The sequence below is a fragment of the Lonchura striata genome, chromosome 3 (assembly GCF_050655825.1).
Source record: "Lonchura striata isolate lonStrDom1 chromosome 3, ASM5065582v1, whole genome shotgun sequence".
In the NCBI taxonomy this organism is placed as follows: domain Eukaryota; kingdom Metazoa; phylum Chordata; class Aves; order Passeriformes; family Estrildidae; genus Lonchura; species Lonchura striata.
Window position 1 is genome coordinate 58,742,668 of NC_140705.1, and position 18,857 is coordinate 58,761,524.

The 18,857-nt window shown below is 41.2% G+C and overlaps 1 protein-coding gene across 6 annotated transcripts in view; it reads right to left on the reverse strand.

Moving 5' to 3' along the window:
* The window catches only part of IPCEF1 (interaction protein for cytohesin exchange factors 1), an 84,470-nt gene that overhangs the window by 56,061 nt on the left and 9,552 nt on the right, over positions 1 to 18,857 (reverse strand). The window contains exon 1 of one of the 6 annotated variants that reach the window (XM_085576615.1): positions 18,523 to 18,857. The exons of 4 other annotated variants lie outside the window; for them this stretch is intronic. The gene's annotated coding sequence lies outside the window, so the exon portion shown is untranslated. Of the gene's footprint in view, positions 1 to 1,861 lie in introns of all 6 variants that reach the window. One more of the 6 variants, XM_085576614.1, reaches the window with a different exon arrangement.

Sequence of the window (18,857 nt, forward strand, 5' to 3'; positions counted from 1 at the left end):
ACTGTAGGATCCAACAGCAACTGAAAATCTCCTAGGTTCCCCCCATGACAAGCTGGTGAGCAGCAGGCTGCAAATCCATGCCATTTAATCAAGTGAGTGCACAATACTGTTGTCTGTACAGCGCCCTGCAGCTGTGTCTTTATCCACAGCAGACCCCATCCCACTAACCCACAAGCAAGTCTTTATCACTTTAGAGAGATAATGGGGGAGTGTAAGGGATGGACTTGTGGGGCAAGGGGAAACATCTGAAATCAACAAGAACAAAACAGAGGATCTTAAAAAATGAGGAAGCCCTTCAGCTTGTATTGGCTTGATGCTTTCCTCCACCACCTTGCAGGGACTGCACAGGGCTGGTGAAGAGCCTGCCATGCTAAGCAGGCAGCACCCAGCTGCTGCATCTACAAGGAAATACACTCAAAGAAGTGAGAAGCAAATGTTGTGCTCTGGCAACTAGACAGCCCTGCAAGACATCAGGTCTCCCAGTACACATGGGGACAAGCAGCAAACACCTAGAACCCAAAGTTCACATGAACATTAGCAGTCTGGCATTAATAGCTCTTGCTACTCATAAGGTGAAACAGAGCCTTCCACCACCCTGTGATGGAAAAGGGACAGCAGGGAGGCAGCATGCTGGGCAAAGTGAAATGCTGATGATGCACGATTTGAAAGCAGACTCTTCAGCATGCTTGACCTGAGGCACACAGCCCCCACATGCCACAGGACTCACATCTGGTCACACTGTGTGCAGTTCTGCCACCAGAGTCAACACTAAGAGAGGGGCACTGCAGTAATCTCCTTTCTACTGAGGTTGTTCTTGCATCTAGAAAATTTCACCACAGGGGAGGGTACAGAAAGGCCATTCCATAAGTCACTCTCCTTTTTGAATTGTCACAAGCTACTGAATATTGGTATAACTGGAATATGGGAAAATCCTACCAAACTGAACTACAGTTCCTGCACGGGGATAATAAACCAACCAAGAAACCCAATTAATACTACTGAGCCCTACACTTCATAAGAACTTGTTAAAGAAAGTAAGTGAATAATTAAACTGGATGCTAATCTCCACTTTCTCCAGAGACACATTTTGTTGAGAAAAACTCGAATCCAGAGATAAAGACAGGGGTTTGGGGTTTCTGTTTCAGCACAAAGTACAGGAGATTCTAATTCCACCTGTCCTTTTGTATGGGTAAGCCCATTCACACAGTACTTTAGCCATGTCTTTACTCATTCAATTTAATGTGTATGAGAGAAACAGTAAAAATAATGGACTCTAAAATTCTTTTCACATTGAAAACAGAAATAATTCTGCTCAGTGTTATCACCACAGCACAATAAAATCTACTTCTATATCGCACCCTAAATTCTCTTCACGCAACACTATATTTGCATGTTTTTCTCTAGCAACCCAAAATCATAAGGGAATTGCTTCTATTTCCATATTACACATTTTTCTTCACAAATATCAGATTTACATGAACAGCCATGAATAGATTGTCACCGTGTCCCTTGATGGATCTTAAAACTTAACTGAATTAAACTTGTTTAGAAGAGAATAATTCATGTATATGTTGCTCCTTGTCCTCACTCAACAAATATTTTTCTAATTATTTCATTATTTTTAGTGATCTAGTTGCATTTTTAACCAAAGTAGAGAGAAGGATGGGAAAATATTATATCTTTTACACAGGCCTTTAAAAACAGGCAGCTGCTTGCTCCTGTGGACTTCTTTATTGTACCAAGTGAACATTGTTTCTTGTCAGCTAAAACTATACTGTCTTTAAAAAAGAAAAATAGATGTGACTAGACAGAAATAACTAACATTTGTCACTTAAGCAAAAAAAATTAGCCACAACCTTACCAGCAAGGAATTCTGACGAATAGCCACGCTTGTCCTCAGCTCCATACACCTTGCAAAGCAGAGAGGAAACTCTTACAGAAATCAGTTGCAATGCTGAAATTGCCCAAGAGGAAGCTCATGTCTCTTTTACAAGCCATGACTACACAAACCACAACTCAGACATCAAAGCAAGTGCTAAAAGCCTTGCCTGCCAGAAGTGTTAATGCTAGTACTCAGACGTGGAAATGGGATAGGAGATGCAAATAAAATATTAGAAATATTCCCCAATAGCTAATTTTTAATATTTTTGTTTGTTTCCCAAATGAAAATTGGTTTAAAAAATGTACTCTCATACATTCCTGAGCAGAGTCTTTTGGCAGACAGAGGAAATTATGCAACAGTTCCCATGACAAATGGCAATCTCGAAGCCTCAGCCTCTCACTAACACATTTCTCAGAGCACCTCTCCAGTCCCAGTCTCCTGGGGGCCCCAGCGTTCACTCCTGAACCCCAAGGTGTGGTAGAGCCTGAACCCAGCCACACCAAGGCCAGGAAGCCCTTGGGACAAAAGGAAAGACGGGACATGAAGTGCTGTCGGTTTGGTTTATCTGGGTCATCTGCAAGGTGTGTCCCAGGAAACCCCATCCAAGCAGGGATGACAGCAAGATCTGCAGACAAGCACATGGATCTAATAGTTTCAAATCAACGATCTTTAGTTACTACATTTCATTTTCAACTAACCAAGTGGTAAGCCAACATTAACAACCTTGTTAAAAACATGAGACAGATGCCTCTGTAAGTTACATATTCACTAGGACTGTGGAAAAAAGGAAATGAAAATTCAGGACCTTGTATTTTTGGGTACTTTTCTGTCTTATGTATTCAACAGTTTTAGCCAAAGGTATGTGGACTTCACGAATGAATAAACATCTAGCATAAATATCCAAGTAACTTTTCATTGCTCTATCTACACAGCTCTTATTTCACATTTCACATTTCACATTTCACGTTAGTCTATAAAGACAGAGCATGCACTCTGTTAAATTTCGTCCTTCTTCAAAGAGACAGGCATTGCTAAAAATAAGGCAGGCCATCACACACTTTGAAATTATATTTTTGTTTTTAACTCACTGGAATATTACAGACCAATTTCCTCAAAGCAGGATGGAGGGTGTCATGGTTTGACACTGGCACAATGCCAGTGCCCCTATGAAAATGTGATCTCTCTCTTGAATGCTGTGAAGTGGAATCTAGAACAGAGCAAAGTAGGCCTAAGTTTAATAACAGGAAAAAAACTTTATTAAACTACTACTATTAAAGAAAAGTGAAAACTAAAGAAGGGGAAAAAAAACTATACAAAGATCAAATGAAAACCTTGCAAAACATTCCTCCCCCCACTACCCAACTCTAATAAACTACAGTGAGACACAATTTGGATCTTAATCAGGTTTCTACTCTCTAAACAATTGATATTTAGTCTATTGAGGGAATAGAATCTCTCTTGTGCCACAGACCCCCTAAGAAATATAGTTTTATATTTTGTGTTTTTATGTTATACATGGTACTGTCTGGAGAAAAAGTTTGCTATGGTGACTTTTTTCTTTTCTATGCACAGTGCTTTTACTACTAATGCATGGATGGACAGACTGCTTTTAGGATTTTTTTTTTTTTTAAGGATGCCCTGCTAAGAGGGGAGAAAAATAACAGTTTAGTTTTCATTGTTTGGGACCACAGTCCCCCCGCATTTTCCCCTGGGGCTGAGGGCTCAAGAATAGAGATCTTTTTCTCTTGTCTTTTCTTTCCAGGACAAGGGGGCGCCACTACAAATCCCCTAACCATTTTTTTGTTCACTCCAATTTTGTCTTTTTCCCAGCTGAAGCAGGTCTCTTGACTCACTGGCATCCTCCTAAAACACAGTCTCTCTTGAAGGAGAAGATTGGTTCAGGTTGTGGTTAACACGGAAAAGTCCAGCCAAAAACCACTCCTTGTCCTTCTCCCATCTAGAATTCCTCCTTCTAACATCCCAGGGTCTAAGGTGTCTCTCTTCCTCTCTTTTAAACTGAGGAGGGGAAGGAAAAATTCACAAGCTTTTATTTTTCAAAGAAGGGTTAAAAGTCTGAAATCCCAAAGATAGCTTAATGCCCAGACATCCAGCAATTCCCACGCAACTGGGCACCTTACAGCGTCCCCCCCGCCGCTGACTGCCGCTGTCTCTTTTCTTTCTCCCTCTCGGGAGAGAAACTCTAAGGAGGAAAATAGAGACATCCCAGATTTCTTCTACCCTTCCATCTGCAAAGGCCAACCTGGTTCTAGTCCTTCTACCCGTCAGAGTTACCTCTATCAGGCCATAGGGCTTCCCCTCCCCCACCCAGCTCGTGGCTGGGCAGGGAAAGTTTGCACTGCACGCTGACCAGAACTAAAAAAAGCGAATTCCCCTGAGAATTCTACTTTCAACCCCTCTGTGTTCTCAAAAGCGTGTCTACTTTCAATTAGTCAATATCTAAATTAACTTCTTCCTTTCAAAAAAAATTCTCTTTCCGTGTCAAACTACAACAAGGGATAGTGCTGCTTAGGGATTCTCCTGCATTTTCTCAGATCTCTTTCCCTGTCACAGCAAAATTTCAGGATCCAGAGTCAGGTAAAGGAGATACACAGAGATCTCCATGCTTTACTATTCATGACACTGAAATTACAGTGCCACCTGTAGGACATCCATAAAAAAATAATTTGGGTCTTGCTGGTGCCACGAATGCCAGTTATAATTATAGGGCTTTCTAGTAGTCTTGACAGAAGTGTAGGAACATAAAAAACAGATGACTCATGTCAGTCTACAGGGAGTTACTTGAAAGCTTTGTTCACATAGAGCAACATGCATCAGCACATCCAGAAGAGGATATTTTGCTACAAAGATGAATCTTTTGTGGAAGGAGGAGGTGCCAGCACAATGCATTCACAGTCGATCCATTTCAGAGCTTGTGCCAGTGTAGGCAGGAGAGATCTGCCACATCCTCAACCACTTCTAGCTGAGAGACACATCACCCTTGAATCTAAGGAAAGTTTCCATTGTGGCTGCTTTTTTTTTTTGTTTGGTTTGTTTGTTTGTTTCTTACTTTTCCACTCTTAATTTAGTTTTCAACTGTGGACCGTGTTAACCTGGTGCATGACATTTCATGACCAGTATTTGCATTGCATTCATATGTTACTTTGCACCAGCATTGAAAAGCACTCATATATCCTTCAAAATATACTGATAAATTTTATTTATGCTGCTTTCCCTTTTCTTTTTTCCCTCTTTACCAAGAGAGTACATTTCCACTTTTCTAAACCATAGCTAAGTCTGTGAAGTCTCTCTAATTTATCAATCCAAGACATAAGGTAAGTAGATGCATCTTTGTAGCTAAAGTTCCATTAATAACATTTGAAGTGGAAAGTACTCAACTGATTTACTTAATAGCTCTGTTGCTGCAAATGAACTTAAAAAGAGGAGGCATACAACATGTTCAAGGGCAGTTTATGCTTAATGTTCAGCTGTGATCAGAAACAGAACAAAACAGATTGACAGATGAGGAAGAGAACAGTGAATAATAGAATGGATTTAGGAATGCTTTTGTTTGGATCGATGGCAGTTTTGTGTGGAATATTATGTAACATAGCCATCACCAACACACAATAGAAAGAATCTGTAAGACAAAGAGAAAAGAATGAAAATAATGGTCAAGAATTGCCAGGGAACAAAGAGCTCTTGTAGGAAGATGAATTTTAATACAAACATGTATTTTAATACAAACAAGGCTTTGTAGTGTGGCTTGACTGATAAGGGATTCAACATAAATAGTTTAGATTATGATTTATATAGGGAAAACACAGCTCTTTCTCAGTCATGTAAAACAAAAAGGGAAGTAACAAACAATGAAAGGTGATAAAATGAAGAGAAGGAAGAGGATTTGAGCACAGTATTTGGACCTTTGGTACAGAATTGAAAATTGAAACAGGGTAAATAGTGTTTAAATATGTGTAGAGAGCAGTAAACTAAGTAGTTTCCAGGAATATTTGGTCAAAATATTCATGGCAAGTTTCACAGCATAAAAACATTTTTCTCTTAGATTTCCTAGCATCTTATGGCCACAGCAGTGGCAAAGAGTCAGAGACTGTCACTAACTTTTGAGATAGATGCACAACACAGGAATAAAAAATGCATTAGGGTAAGTGATGCAGAGTTAAAAGAAATTATCTATATAGTTGTACAAACACAGGCTGTAGAAATCACTAGGTTTCCACACAGGTAGTTATGGAAGGCTGGAGCAGAAAAAGGATTTCTGAAGGGACTTCCTGCCAACATGACTACAAGGACACAGGAAAACTTGCAGAGGGGAACAAAAAAGATTTAGGAATTTCTAATTCCTGTTTCTCTGGCAAGATGTCTGTGAGGAAATAAAGGATTGCTGTAAGCAGAAAAATCAGAATCACATGTACCAGGGCACATATGAACGTGTAGGCACCTCACAGAGATGAGTGACACTTGATGAAAGCAGGCAGGTTAAACTACTTTTCCATTGTGCTCCTACAGCAGATCTCACTGGTGTTGGGAATTTCATGGTAGAAAACATATCTGTGTGGTTAAAAATTCAAGATATAGCATCTGTATCTTTTCCTTGAACTGAACAGCAGTTATCACAAAAAAAAGGTGGGGGGGAAAGTCCCCATATTTGCAGTTTATTTCCAATAAAATCCCATTAGACACTGTGTTATTTTATTCAAAATGGTCTGTGAGTGTTTGTTTCTTACCAGCCAGGAAAACAAGGTATTATCTGAACTTTCCTTTGCCTACTCAGATGACCAAGTAACCAATGAATGTACCAGAAGGTATGGGAAATCTGCTGAAACTTATCACTTACTAGCAAAGCTATTGGTTGCATGACTCCTGTCACAGGCTGTAGAGACCACAAGTGGGATGAGATGAGACTCGGTCAACCAACATGATTCATATTTGCCAAACACACCTGTTACAGGCAAACCAGGTGTTACCAGCACTTAACACTTATGATTGCAAGCTACTGGCTTGTACAACCATAAAGTTTTCCTTCCAAGCAGTAAAGATGTTCCAGTTTCTTCTGTGAGCTTTCTTTTCTATATTAACTTTTTTCAGTTAATGAAATGACTTTGAAACAGAGAGCATTAACCAGTCCTTGAATACTCCAGTGTTGAGAGAATGGTAGGGGTTTATATATATCACCTCTGTTTTGTGTTTTTCTCTACTCCAGATCAAGTCACCCTTGTGGGAGCATTTTTGGCAAAATCAAAGAGGAGGAAATCAATTGTATATATGCCTTTACCACTTGGCTAAATCCCAGTGTGAGATTTTGAAAATAAAGTGCTGAAGGACAACATGAATCTGAAAGCCTTTGAGCAGGGAATTAGTATTCAGAGGCTCCAGGCCTGATTCTGGCACTGACTTACTACTTGACTTTGAACCCACTTCTTCCACAGCTTTACCTTCACACTTTTAAAGGAGGTACACAATAATTACCCGCATTGGAAGAATTTTATGAAAATTTAGTGATTAATTCCCCTAAAGTGTTTGGAGCTCCCCAGATAAACTGTTTCACAGGCGGGAAGCATTTGAGCTGCCTTTGTAAGGACAGCATTATCAGAAAAGAGAAACACCTTCCAGTTCAAGAAAATTCCTTAAACATCTTGAAAACAGTTGCCAAAGTTAAGCATTAGACACTGGTTTTATTTTAGCACTATACTAAACAAGGACTTTAGCATCTGTACAGAATCCTAAATCCTACTCTTTGCTTCAGAGTCATTTCTTGCACAACCTTATGCCACTGCTTTCCTTTCATCTTTGATAAAAAGCCCTCTGCACTTCTAGTCACATTGGCACTACTGCTGCTTGTTATGGCTGTAGAAGTTTAAAATGCCTGCCAGAGAGCCTGCAACAGCTTCCCATTGCAAATGTTGACGTGGACACTTTTATCACTAACTCAGTGACAGAAACTGGGTGTTCCAGATGCACTGGGAATGTGCTGGGCTTGCAAGATGGCCAGCAGGTTGCAGAGATGGAAGCACAGCTGGGAGATTGAGGGACATGATTACACCCCTCTGCTTGATTTGAACCACATCTAAACACTGTGTCCAGTTTGGGGCATACACCCCACCATAGAAGAGATGGTGACAAAATGAAACAAGTTCAGCAGGGGATACCAAGATGCTTGGAGCTGGGTGATGGGTTCTGCGTGAAGATGAGGGACTGTGACACTTGCAGCTTGGAGCACGGACAACTTCAGGGACTTCTTGTTGCAACTCAAAATGTCTCTCAGACATTTTTAGAGGTTCCAGGCCTTGGTCAGGAGCATTTTATACCCTGGCAGGCAGCTGGAAACAGCTGTGATTTTGAGTTTGAGCCATGGAATGAGTTACCAATTTTGAAGGTGGAACAAACAGTCACAAAGGGTTAGATACTATAGTAGAAGTAGTAACAAAGTAGAGGGGAAAAATTTTTAGTATTGTACAGGGGGGTTTTAGCACCTGTACAGGGGGGTTTTTACTTTGTACATGGGGATCAGAAACTCTAAGATGGAGGAAAGTGGGCTGATCCTGTTCTTCCTCCTTCTTCTTCCTTGCCTCCATGTTCTTGATGATGCTGGCATTTATGGATTGGTTTAGAGTAGAAAAGCACTTTGTAATATTAGTAGTAGGTATTGGGGGAAAACTGTAAACATATTATACATAATATATCATATAAAAGATAGCAGCAGCCCTGGGCAGGGGGAGAGAAGAAGAAGAGAGCAGACAGAGAGGATGCCAGTATGTGTGTGTGTGCCTCTGCCTGAGCTGCTGACCAAACCACAGTAGCCAGAGAAGACAATCTTTTAGATAACTTGCAATAAACTGCCTTGAGACTGAACAGCAAGAGGCTGCGGAGTTTTTCTTTGGAAGCATGGGTTGGAGGAGAGACTTTACCACCACACGAGACCCCCGAACCAAGCCTGGGGTTCTCACACCCTCTAACAGCAGCTCTCTACCAGCTACGAGGCGATCAGCAGGACTATGGAGATGAGCTCTTATTGGTGGTCCACAGCAAAAGGCTGAGACACAAGAAGCAGAAAGTGAAAGAGATGTACAGACAGAATTTTAAAATAATCTTCCTTCCCTATGAAGACAGTGGGACTGGTCACCCAGAGAAGTTGTCAAGGTTCTGTCCTTGGAAGTTTTCAAGTCCTGATGGGATCAAGCCCTGAGGGAGTTCCTTTGAGCTCCTAGTTGAGCCTGCTGGGAGCTGGAGGTTAGACTGAGGCCGCCTGCCTGGGTGGTGCAATGAGCCTGTCATTCTTTGTAGTTCCAAACCTCCTTCTGACCAGCAAATCACCCAAAAATATTTGTTATTTAAAAACTTACTCAGGAAAAGAGGACAGTTGTTGGATGTAACATTTTACTTGAAAAGAAAAAAAATTTAAAGGAAAATTTATTAACCACATGCACGTTTTTGGTGTTCTCACTCACCTGTTTCTATTCCAATTGCAAGGTCATTTAGCAAAAGCAAAAATTAAAAAGGAAAAAAAATTATTTTATTTCTTGAAAATGAAAACATGTTAAAGTGCTTGGAAGTCTTCTAAAACACCCCATATTATTTTAACATATCTTACATATATTTTTTCAAACAGTTCTAGGGTTGTGCTCCAAGATTTCTAAGGCTAGCCCATCTACATTCTTGTAAAGAACCCAAAAAAAGGATGTCCCATTCCAGTTGCAAGATAAATAGATTAAAAGCCAATGCAGCAATTGACTGATGTTATTAAAGTCAACAATCTAACAGTAATTCATCAATAAACTATTTTTACTTTATATATAAGTCATCGGGAGTGCACTGACTTTAATGATACTATAGGGTCACATGAGTTAGACCTAAATTCAAATACTGCCATGATATATCCATCTGAAATTCAGAGTCTTCAAAAATTCATAACATGCAGAAGGCAAATTTTTGAGACATTTTGAGAAAAGTCTGTCATAATATGTTTTGGTTGTTCGGAGTTTTTGCTGTTTGTGTATCTATCAAATAGTGCCTTTTAAAATTATACTACTATTAGGTATATGCACATAATCTGAATTCATTTGGGTTAATTGAATTTGCCCAAATGAATTCTCTCCCTCATTTTCCCTACAGGCATTCCTTCTGGGCTGAGCTGACTGCTGAGCTCAACACCTCTGAGGGACAAAGAGGTCACACAGCAACACCAACACATTCTCCAGGAAGAGCAACAACCTCAGCTGCATCAGTTTCTTATCAGTATTTGCTGCTGAGGTTGCAAAGCATTCGAAATTGCTGCTTCCTCTTTCTCTCTCTTCCTCCCCCACAGCATTCGACCCAGGCCCAGCAACAAACTTCGCAGGTGAGGACAGTGAAGGCTGCTCTCCAGTCATCCTTTCTGCCCAGCTATTATTTTTGCCCTTACTCCACTCCCCCAGGTTATTTGCATTTTTCATGCTCAGTAGTCATAATAATAAGGCAAGAGAATGGAATGAAAGCATTTTGCAATAGATCTTAGTAAATGTTTGAGTCACTGCGGTCTAGTGAAATCATCTATTTTGAATAGGCTCTTATGTTAACACCTAAGCATGAGGCTTAAAGAAATACATTTGGGACTCATTGTTACTTTTTTACCAAGCCTTTTTTTTTCCTTTTTTTTTTTTTTCCCTAAGTTCACATGCTCCTTAACAGGGAATTTCACCTTGGTAAAATCTCAGTCTTGGAAAGCTCCAAATAGCATAAGGAAAACAGCTCAGTGTTAAGCCTACAGTATACATGAAGAATGTGAAAATGTTAGGACTAGATTACACCCTGACTAAATAAAACCATAAAAGCCTGAGAACTTGTGACATGTTTACCAATACTTGTACATTGCTAATGGCAGCAATTCTGTGTAAAAGGTGCTGAAGCTTCCCATGCAGGCACTGCAGAGGATATCCCAACTGGTTCTCCTTTGTAGTAAGAGTGATTGCTTAACCAGCTCTCAGAAAGGCAATCCTTGATTAAGAAGGCAATATTAAGACGACAAGATTAAGAAGACAATATTATCTATGGTATCTATGGTATTGTCAACTCTAATTTTCAAACTCATCACCACAAGCAATCATTTTCCTTTTATACCAGAACTGATCAGTGTTAGGCACTCCTGAAAGCACCTTAGCTATTGGAGCTATTGGAGGAACTCAGAAAAAAAAAAAAAAAAAAAAAAAAGAGAGTTCTTGACCTGTGGAAGAAGGGGGTAGGCAGCTCAGGAAGAATACAAGGTCATCTACAGAGAAAGAAGGAAGCTCAGCTAGAATTCAGTCTGGCCACTGCTGTGAAAGATAATAAAAACGTTCATGTTTTTTTTAGAAAAACATGAACAACAAAAGGAGGGTCAAGGAAAATATCCCTACTTTATTTTATGCAGGGGGAACATGTCACCAAGAATAATGAAAAGCCTGAGGTACTTAATGCCTCTTTGCCTCAGCCTTTAACAGAGAGACAAGTTATCCTCAGAGCAATCAGATCCCTGAGCTGGTAGACAGACACAGAGAGCAGAGAAAAAACCTGCAGTCCAGGAGGAAGTAGATAATGATCAGCTGAGCCACACAGACACAAGTCTACAGGGCTGGAGAGGATTCACCCAAGGATACTGGCTGGTGGAAGGACTTACCCAGCCACTCTCCAGCATTCATCCTCAGTCCTGGGTAACGAGGGAGGTCCCAGATGGCTGGATATCAGCAAATATGATGCTCTTCTACAAGAAGGGTTTGAAGGATATGGGACAGATAAACCTGAGTGAAAAAGCATAGCAAGTACAAGACAACCAGGGGATCAGGCACAGCCAGAAGGGGTTTAGGAAAGGCAGGTCCTGCTTGAACAACCTGATCTCCTTTTATGACCATATGGCCCAAGTGCTGGAAGAGGGAAATTCTCTGGATATAGCCCACGTGGACTTAAGCCTTTGATATGGCCTCCAACAGAATTCTCCTGGAGGAACTGTGAGCCTATGGCTTGGACAAGTGCACTCTTCACTGAGTTAAAAACTGGCTGGACGGCTGGGCCCAGAGAGTGGTGGTAAATGGAGTTCATCTACTTGGAGGTCAGTGAGGAGACCCAGTTACTCTGGGCTCAATGCTGAGGCCAGTCCTGTTAAATATCTTTATTGATAATTTGGATGAGGGGATCAAGTGCACCCTCAGTCAGTTCATGGGTGACAGGTAGGAGTGTTTATCTTCTGGAGAGTAGGAAGGAGAGGGATCAATGTGCTGAGGCCAGTGGTATGACATTCAACAAGGCCAAGTTCTAAGTTCTGCCCTTGGGTCATGACAACCCCAGGCAGTGCTACAGGCATGGGAAAGAGTGGCTGGAAAGTGGTCCAGGAGAAAAAGACCGGGAGATGCTGGACAACATTGGCCAAACATGACCCATCTGTGCCCAGGTGGCCAAGAAAGCCAATGGCATCCTGGTCTGTTTCTCTCAGGAATAGTGTGGCCAGCAGCATCATGGCAATGATTGTCCCCTGTACTCACCACTGGTGAGACCACACATGGAGTGCTGTGCCTGGTTCTGGGCCTCTCACTTCAAGGACATTGAGGGGCTGGAGCGTGTCCAGAGGAGGGCAATGAAGCTGGTAAAGGATCTGGAGCACAAACCTTGTGAAGAGCAGCTGAAAGAACTGGAGTTCTATAGCCTGGAGAAAGGGAGTCTCTACAACTCCCTGAAGGGAGGGTGTAGCCAGGTGAGCATTGGTCTCTTTTCCCAGAAAACCAACAACAGAACAAGAGGAAAACCCTCAAGCTGCACTGGGGATCTTCAGGTTGGACGTTAGAAATAATTCCTTCACTGAATGGGTTGTTAAGCATTGGAATGGGCTGCCCAGGGAAGTGGTGGAGTTACTACCCCTGGAAATATTCAAGAAATGGCTGGACATGGCACTTAGTGCTGTGGTCAAGTTGACAAGCTGTTGTCAAGCCTTCAACAATCTTGGAGACCTTTTCCAAATTTAGTGATTTTACTTGGCAAAAGCACCAAGGTTCAAGCCCTTGGCAATGAAGCAGATAAAGAGTCCTTCCACTGTCCTCCACCCCTGTGGTCAACATGACTCAGTGACAAAACCACACATGTCCTTTGACACTTCAAGAAGGGCTCGGAACTCCCCAACCCCACTGCTACTCCTACAGGTTTGCTCCTCTACTAAAAACAACTTCTGAAACCCAAAAAACTTGTTATGTGAGGCTTAATAGCACTGCAACCATCTTCACACTCATGTATTAAAAGTTCCAACAGCTCCCATTATAGTGGAATTCCCTGTCTGCTCAAAAATAAAGGATGGAGGGGAATAAAGATGAATGGTTACAGAAAGAGTGAAAAATAACAAGTGAGAAGGCAAGAGAGATGTGATTAAACAAGTCAGTGGTACAGATTCCGACTTTGCTACATGATTCTTCCAAGAGCCTGCATGAGTTCTGGGTTGCAAAGTTCAAAGCACCTTTGAAACCTATTAGAAGAGCACCATTTCTCTTGAGGAGCTCTTCATAGATTCCCAGGCAGTCTCTGCTTACTAGGACACTCATCCACCTGGTCTTACAATTTCAGCTCTCTAAGAAGCTGTGCACATTTTCTCCAATGTCACCACTTGAAAGAAGTTCCCTTGCTGTACTTCAGCCAGCTACAACATCTGTAACCACATCTGTAACTTCCCTGGTGCTTCTTAGAGTCAGAAACTACCAAATGCCCTTTGGGTGCTCTCGCTTGTTGTAGTCCTTGGCACAGCACCCCTCTACCCACTCCCTGCCACCTTCCTGCTGCCACTGATCTTTGTCTCAAATACCCACATCAACACTGTTCCTAAGGCTGACACAGAAACAGTATGTGCAAGCCACTTCCCAAAGCTGGGAACTACAGCAGGACTCAGCAAGTGAGGTCACAGGTGGTGCACAAGGCTGAGAGGCCCCATGCAAGCCTTCACAGCACTAGCAGCATCTCCAGAATTAAAGCAAGTTCCCTTTGGTATTGCACGATAATGCAATATTATTAGAGAATAAGGTACATGTGCCAATTTCATCCTCAGATCTTTCTAGAGAGCTTGACCCAAGACTGCTACATAAAAAGAAGTATGGATAATATGGGTGCCCCAAGGGGATGCAGAGCAGATGTATTTGTATCTTCAAGAACAAGCTGAAGAAATTTGATCTCGTGGAGTATTAATTTTTTCTTATTTACTTAATTATACGCCAGACCTTGAGAGGAAATAAAAGTGGCATTTTTATTTAGTGCTCAAGCTGAGTCAGAATAAAGGTAAAGTGGAAATTCACAGATCACAGGAAAAGAGTCAGAACAGAGACAATGTCAAGCGAGGTCTCCATGAGGAATTTCGCCATTCCATAGTCTGTGGACATCCTGAAGGAAGATTTACAGAGCTTCATAGTATGAAGAGATTCATTTCTCAAGAGCTTGTCCTTCCATAAACTTTTCTCTTTGCTTTTTGAACCCATTTATACATTCAAGAAAATGAAATCCACACTAACTCCCACAATTTATTTTGCAGTGTGTGAAAACATACTTATTTTTTATTTAAATTTACTGCCAGTTTTATTGGGGTTTTTTGAGGTATTGGTTGTGGCTTTTTGTTTGCATTGTTTTAATAAACAGTGCATAACAGTTTTCCTGTGGAAAAATGGGTATTATCTGCCACTTTGTAACCACCTCTGTGGTGGTCATAACTGGCAGACCTCTCACATTACTTCTCAATCCTTTTTCTTCACACTGAGGAGCCCCAATGCACTGAAACCCTAGTTCCCCTTTTCCATACCTTGCTTCCAGCCTTCACTTCCCATTGTTTAATCAGCTGTTAGCCCACAAAAGAGCTGTAGCTGCCTTAGCTGTCACGAGCCTTTGGCTATAGCCCTGACAAAAGGTGTCTGGAAATCCAAGGCTGCTGCAGTGATACACACATAGGCAAGCAGTGCAGTGGGCTGCCAGCAATGAATCTGTAGAGCAAAATGTGCAGTGCCAAGGATCTGCCATGCACACAAATAAATGGACACCAGCAGTTCAGTTTCATTAACTGATTAGCAGTGCACTCCTGGAGCACATCTGGTTAATTTTATTCTAAGGATGCTCATTTTGTATAATGCAAGATCTGTCTGCCATGTGAACTACAGCAGGGTAAGTGGGGATAATCTGGAGATTGGCTTCAGAAGTGCACTCCTTGTCTGAATTAACACACCTGTGTCAAAACATCCCCTATCAATTGGATGCACCTTCAGTTCAGGTTGGCTCATAAAGCCAAAGAATGCTGCCTTTATGAAGAGCATCATCTTTACCCCAAAAAACCCCCAAAATCAGTATGTCTCCCTTGATACATATGAATCCACTTGTTGTAATTTGCTTCTTATTCCTCTAGTACTAATTCAGCTAATAAATTACATTCCACATTGTCTATTTTAGCATTTCCTTTCCCATTTGCTCTAGTATTCTCCATGAACACTGATGGGTGCTCATTATTTACAAGCTTTTTAAAATAATTTGTTTTAAAATTCAATCTTGTAGCAGTTCACTTTGGAACAGCTCTTTAGATTTCTGCTCTTCTCTAGAAACATCTAGTACAAACTCACATAATAATATTTCTTAGTCTTATCATCTTTTCCTACTTCTCTTACAATTCAAACAGTAACAAAATCTTTCTCTGGTTTCTGTTTCTAATGATCTGAAAGGATTTTAATGTGACATCCTCCCCAGTCCATTTTTTATGACTTTTGCGATAAAGCCAAAAAGACAAAATATTTACCAGGACTTATGGTCTTTTCCATTCTTATTCTATTGGCTATGACACCCAATTTTTGACAAAAAGCCCACCTTCTTATTTCTAAAAGACTGCTGTAATTTTTTGTTTGCACATACCATCTTTGTCATATTATTGGTATTTTTTTAAATCTTCCTTGACATGAATACATATTTACTCTTCATTTCTACTAATAGCACAATTAAAGAGCCTTGATGTCATTTCAAGTAGTTTTTCCTTTTAACTCTTTCTCTTATTCTTCTCTCAACACACACTGTCACATTATTTAGGTCCATTTTTTAAAGTTACTTGATTTCTTAACTACCAGATTTATGATGCTGAATTTGAAGTCAGTGTGATTCCTACATTTTTTTAACTTAATAAAGATGAGATATATAATGCTTTCTTTGCCATTTCACTTAACCTCTGCCATATGGAATATAAATTTTATCCAGGATAGCTTTGTTGGTTTTTTTTTTTTGATAAGCACTTCCTGCTAAACAATCTTGCTAATAGAAAAGTTTTTGTTCATCATCCAAAAAAAGATTCCTACATATTAAGTACTGATGTTAGTTTTATCAGAAATCCTGCGTTGGAAGACTAACAGTAATAATCAAAGCAACAATTCCAGTTTCACCCCAAAGCCAAGGCAGGGGTCAGGGAGGCTGCAGGAGGCAGCAGGACATTGCTGCTCCACATTCTGGGGCTGGTGGCACCTGGCAGGAGAGGACAGTGGTCAGGCTCTGCTGGGAAGCAGCACCCAGCCATATGCAGAACATCTGCTCCTCTGTCCTGCTAGGAAAACCTACTTGTTTAATAAATACTAGGTTGTATGCATACATTAAGCATACATTTGTACAGCAGTGAATTTACAAAAGTCTTTCTTTCCCACCCCTTAGGCTGTCTGCCAGAAACACTCAGCTATAGGTTTCTCTACAGACTAACCCCACATTAAAAATCTGAGCCAGTATGAACCCAGCCTTCTTAGGCCATGGAGCATTTAACCATTAAGTACTTGTTGGACCACAGCAGATTTCTATCAGCACTTTTCCTGGTCCAGCCACTGCACTGAAGTTGGATGAAGCACTGGTTTAAAGAGCAGAATGTGACAGCTGGTGGAGCACACTGCTCCAGCAGAGCTAAGCGGGGATCTCGGCTTGCCTGCAGGACTCAGGATTCAGTGGGATGCTCCTTGGGACTTCTTTTCCTCTGAGAGGAGAGTCTACAAAGATATCTAGTTCCTGTGCATGACTGCAGGAACTCCACCTAACCAAAGCATTGTAAAAGTTTGTAATGTGGAACTGCATTAATTTGTGTAAAATGTTAGAGACTACAGATATACAAGGTATTAAAGATATCACTAGTTATGACAATTTTTAATCCCAAAAATAGTAATCAAATCAAATATTTGTGTCCTTTTCCAATCCTGCCTTATCACACATTTCTCTTTTTTTTGAGAAACTTAAAGGGAATATTACACATAAAAGGCTTTTAGAAACTAGGTATGAAGGTATTTTAGAAGAAATGCCACATATAAATCTGACTGCACCAAAGAGATAACAGGTTCACTTCAATGATTACACCCATCAGAGGCTCCCCCACCCACAGCTGTCTGTTCAGCCTTCTGCTGCAGAAGGTGATAGCAGTATGGGCATCTTGTCCCCAAGGACACGGTGCTCTGTACATACACAACGGAGCAGGCAATGGAAACACCACAAAACACAAACCCTAAACCTCTCCTTACACAACTTTTCCATGCCACAGCTCAAACCATTTCCTTCCCCCTCCTCCAGTAAGGAAAGCTGTGCATTCTAATCCACAAGAGAGAAATACCCAACTGTACTTTTTCTCAGGGGTAATTTACAGACTAATTTTTTCAAGTTCTTCACTAAATACAGTTCAGCTGAATTCTCTGCAGGCACAGAACCCCCATCAAGCACAGGTCATTTCAAGGACTGAGTAATGGCTGGTGACCACTGTCATGCACTACTGAATTATCCGCAGGAATGGAACAGTTAGGAGATTGACAGCAGGGAAGATAGTCCAGCTGCAGAAGAGCTCTGGTTTACACTTCAAGGCCTTTCTATTCCCTCATTTGCTTTGCAGCGCTGAGCAAGCTTAGTTTACTCTTGTCTCAGTTGCTCAAATCATCCAAGGAAAGCAATGGCTGTTCTCTCCTGCAGATGGAAGTGTTGTGAAGGGCAGATGTAAATCCACAAAACACAAGGGAACTTCGCTCCCCAGATTGGGGGATTGCAGTCCCCAGTCAGCACCCAAAACAAATACTTGTTGTTAAATGCCGCCCGAAATCTATCCTCCTCATTAACAGCAGCACTTAACTTTTCAACACAGGAAATACAAATACGTAAAGACTCAAAATTCCTGACCAAACCCTCATGATTTTAAGTTAAGGAAGCTGACGGCAATGCCATAGTTACAATGACACAGAAGTCAGCTCTTGGAACAAGAACAGGAGGTTCTCTCCCACAGAAATAGCTCTGGTCCAGTGCTCCTGGTCTCTACCAGCGCTCCAGTCCTCACCTAACAGCATTAGTGCCAATGCATTCTTGACAGCCATTTTCCTTAGGGTTATGTGCAACATCTGCTTATGATGTCTGACAGCAGACCCTAAGGAAAAAAATAAACTTTCTAAACCTACCCATCCTTCTCCTATAGAAAGCCCCCAGCTTCCAGGCACTTACAGAGAGAGGAATCTCCTCTTTTTTTTTTTTTTTTTTTTCAGAGAAGCCAGATGGTTGAGCTGAACCTCTGTGTTCAATTCTAGTTTCATAATGTCCAGTCTCAAGAAAACTCTTCCTATTACCCCACCGTTTAAAAATTTCAGACATTGCTAGATAGTAAGGAAGTTTCCTCAACTTACATAATGCTTTCCCTTCTTTTCCTCTTCCCTTACATCCTCCAAGCTGGAAGCAGAGGACCTGGGTAGAGCTCCAAGAAGAGTGCAGTAGGAAGAGCAGTAATTCTTGCTACCTTGTCACCAGTTGTGCTACAGATCTCCCAGACATGAAGTGAGCACCAGACTTTCTCTACCATGTGGAGATGCTCCACATCAGGGTCAATTACATTTCTGTGCAGTGATCCTCTTCAGTGAGACAGAAAGAAAAGACAACTCCAAACAAACACAAATGCTGACTTTGCTTCCTTTCTTCAGATCTACTGACACCCCCTTTTCTCACTCTTCAGTTCCAAGAATTG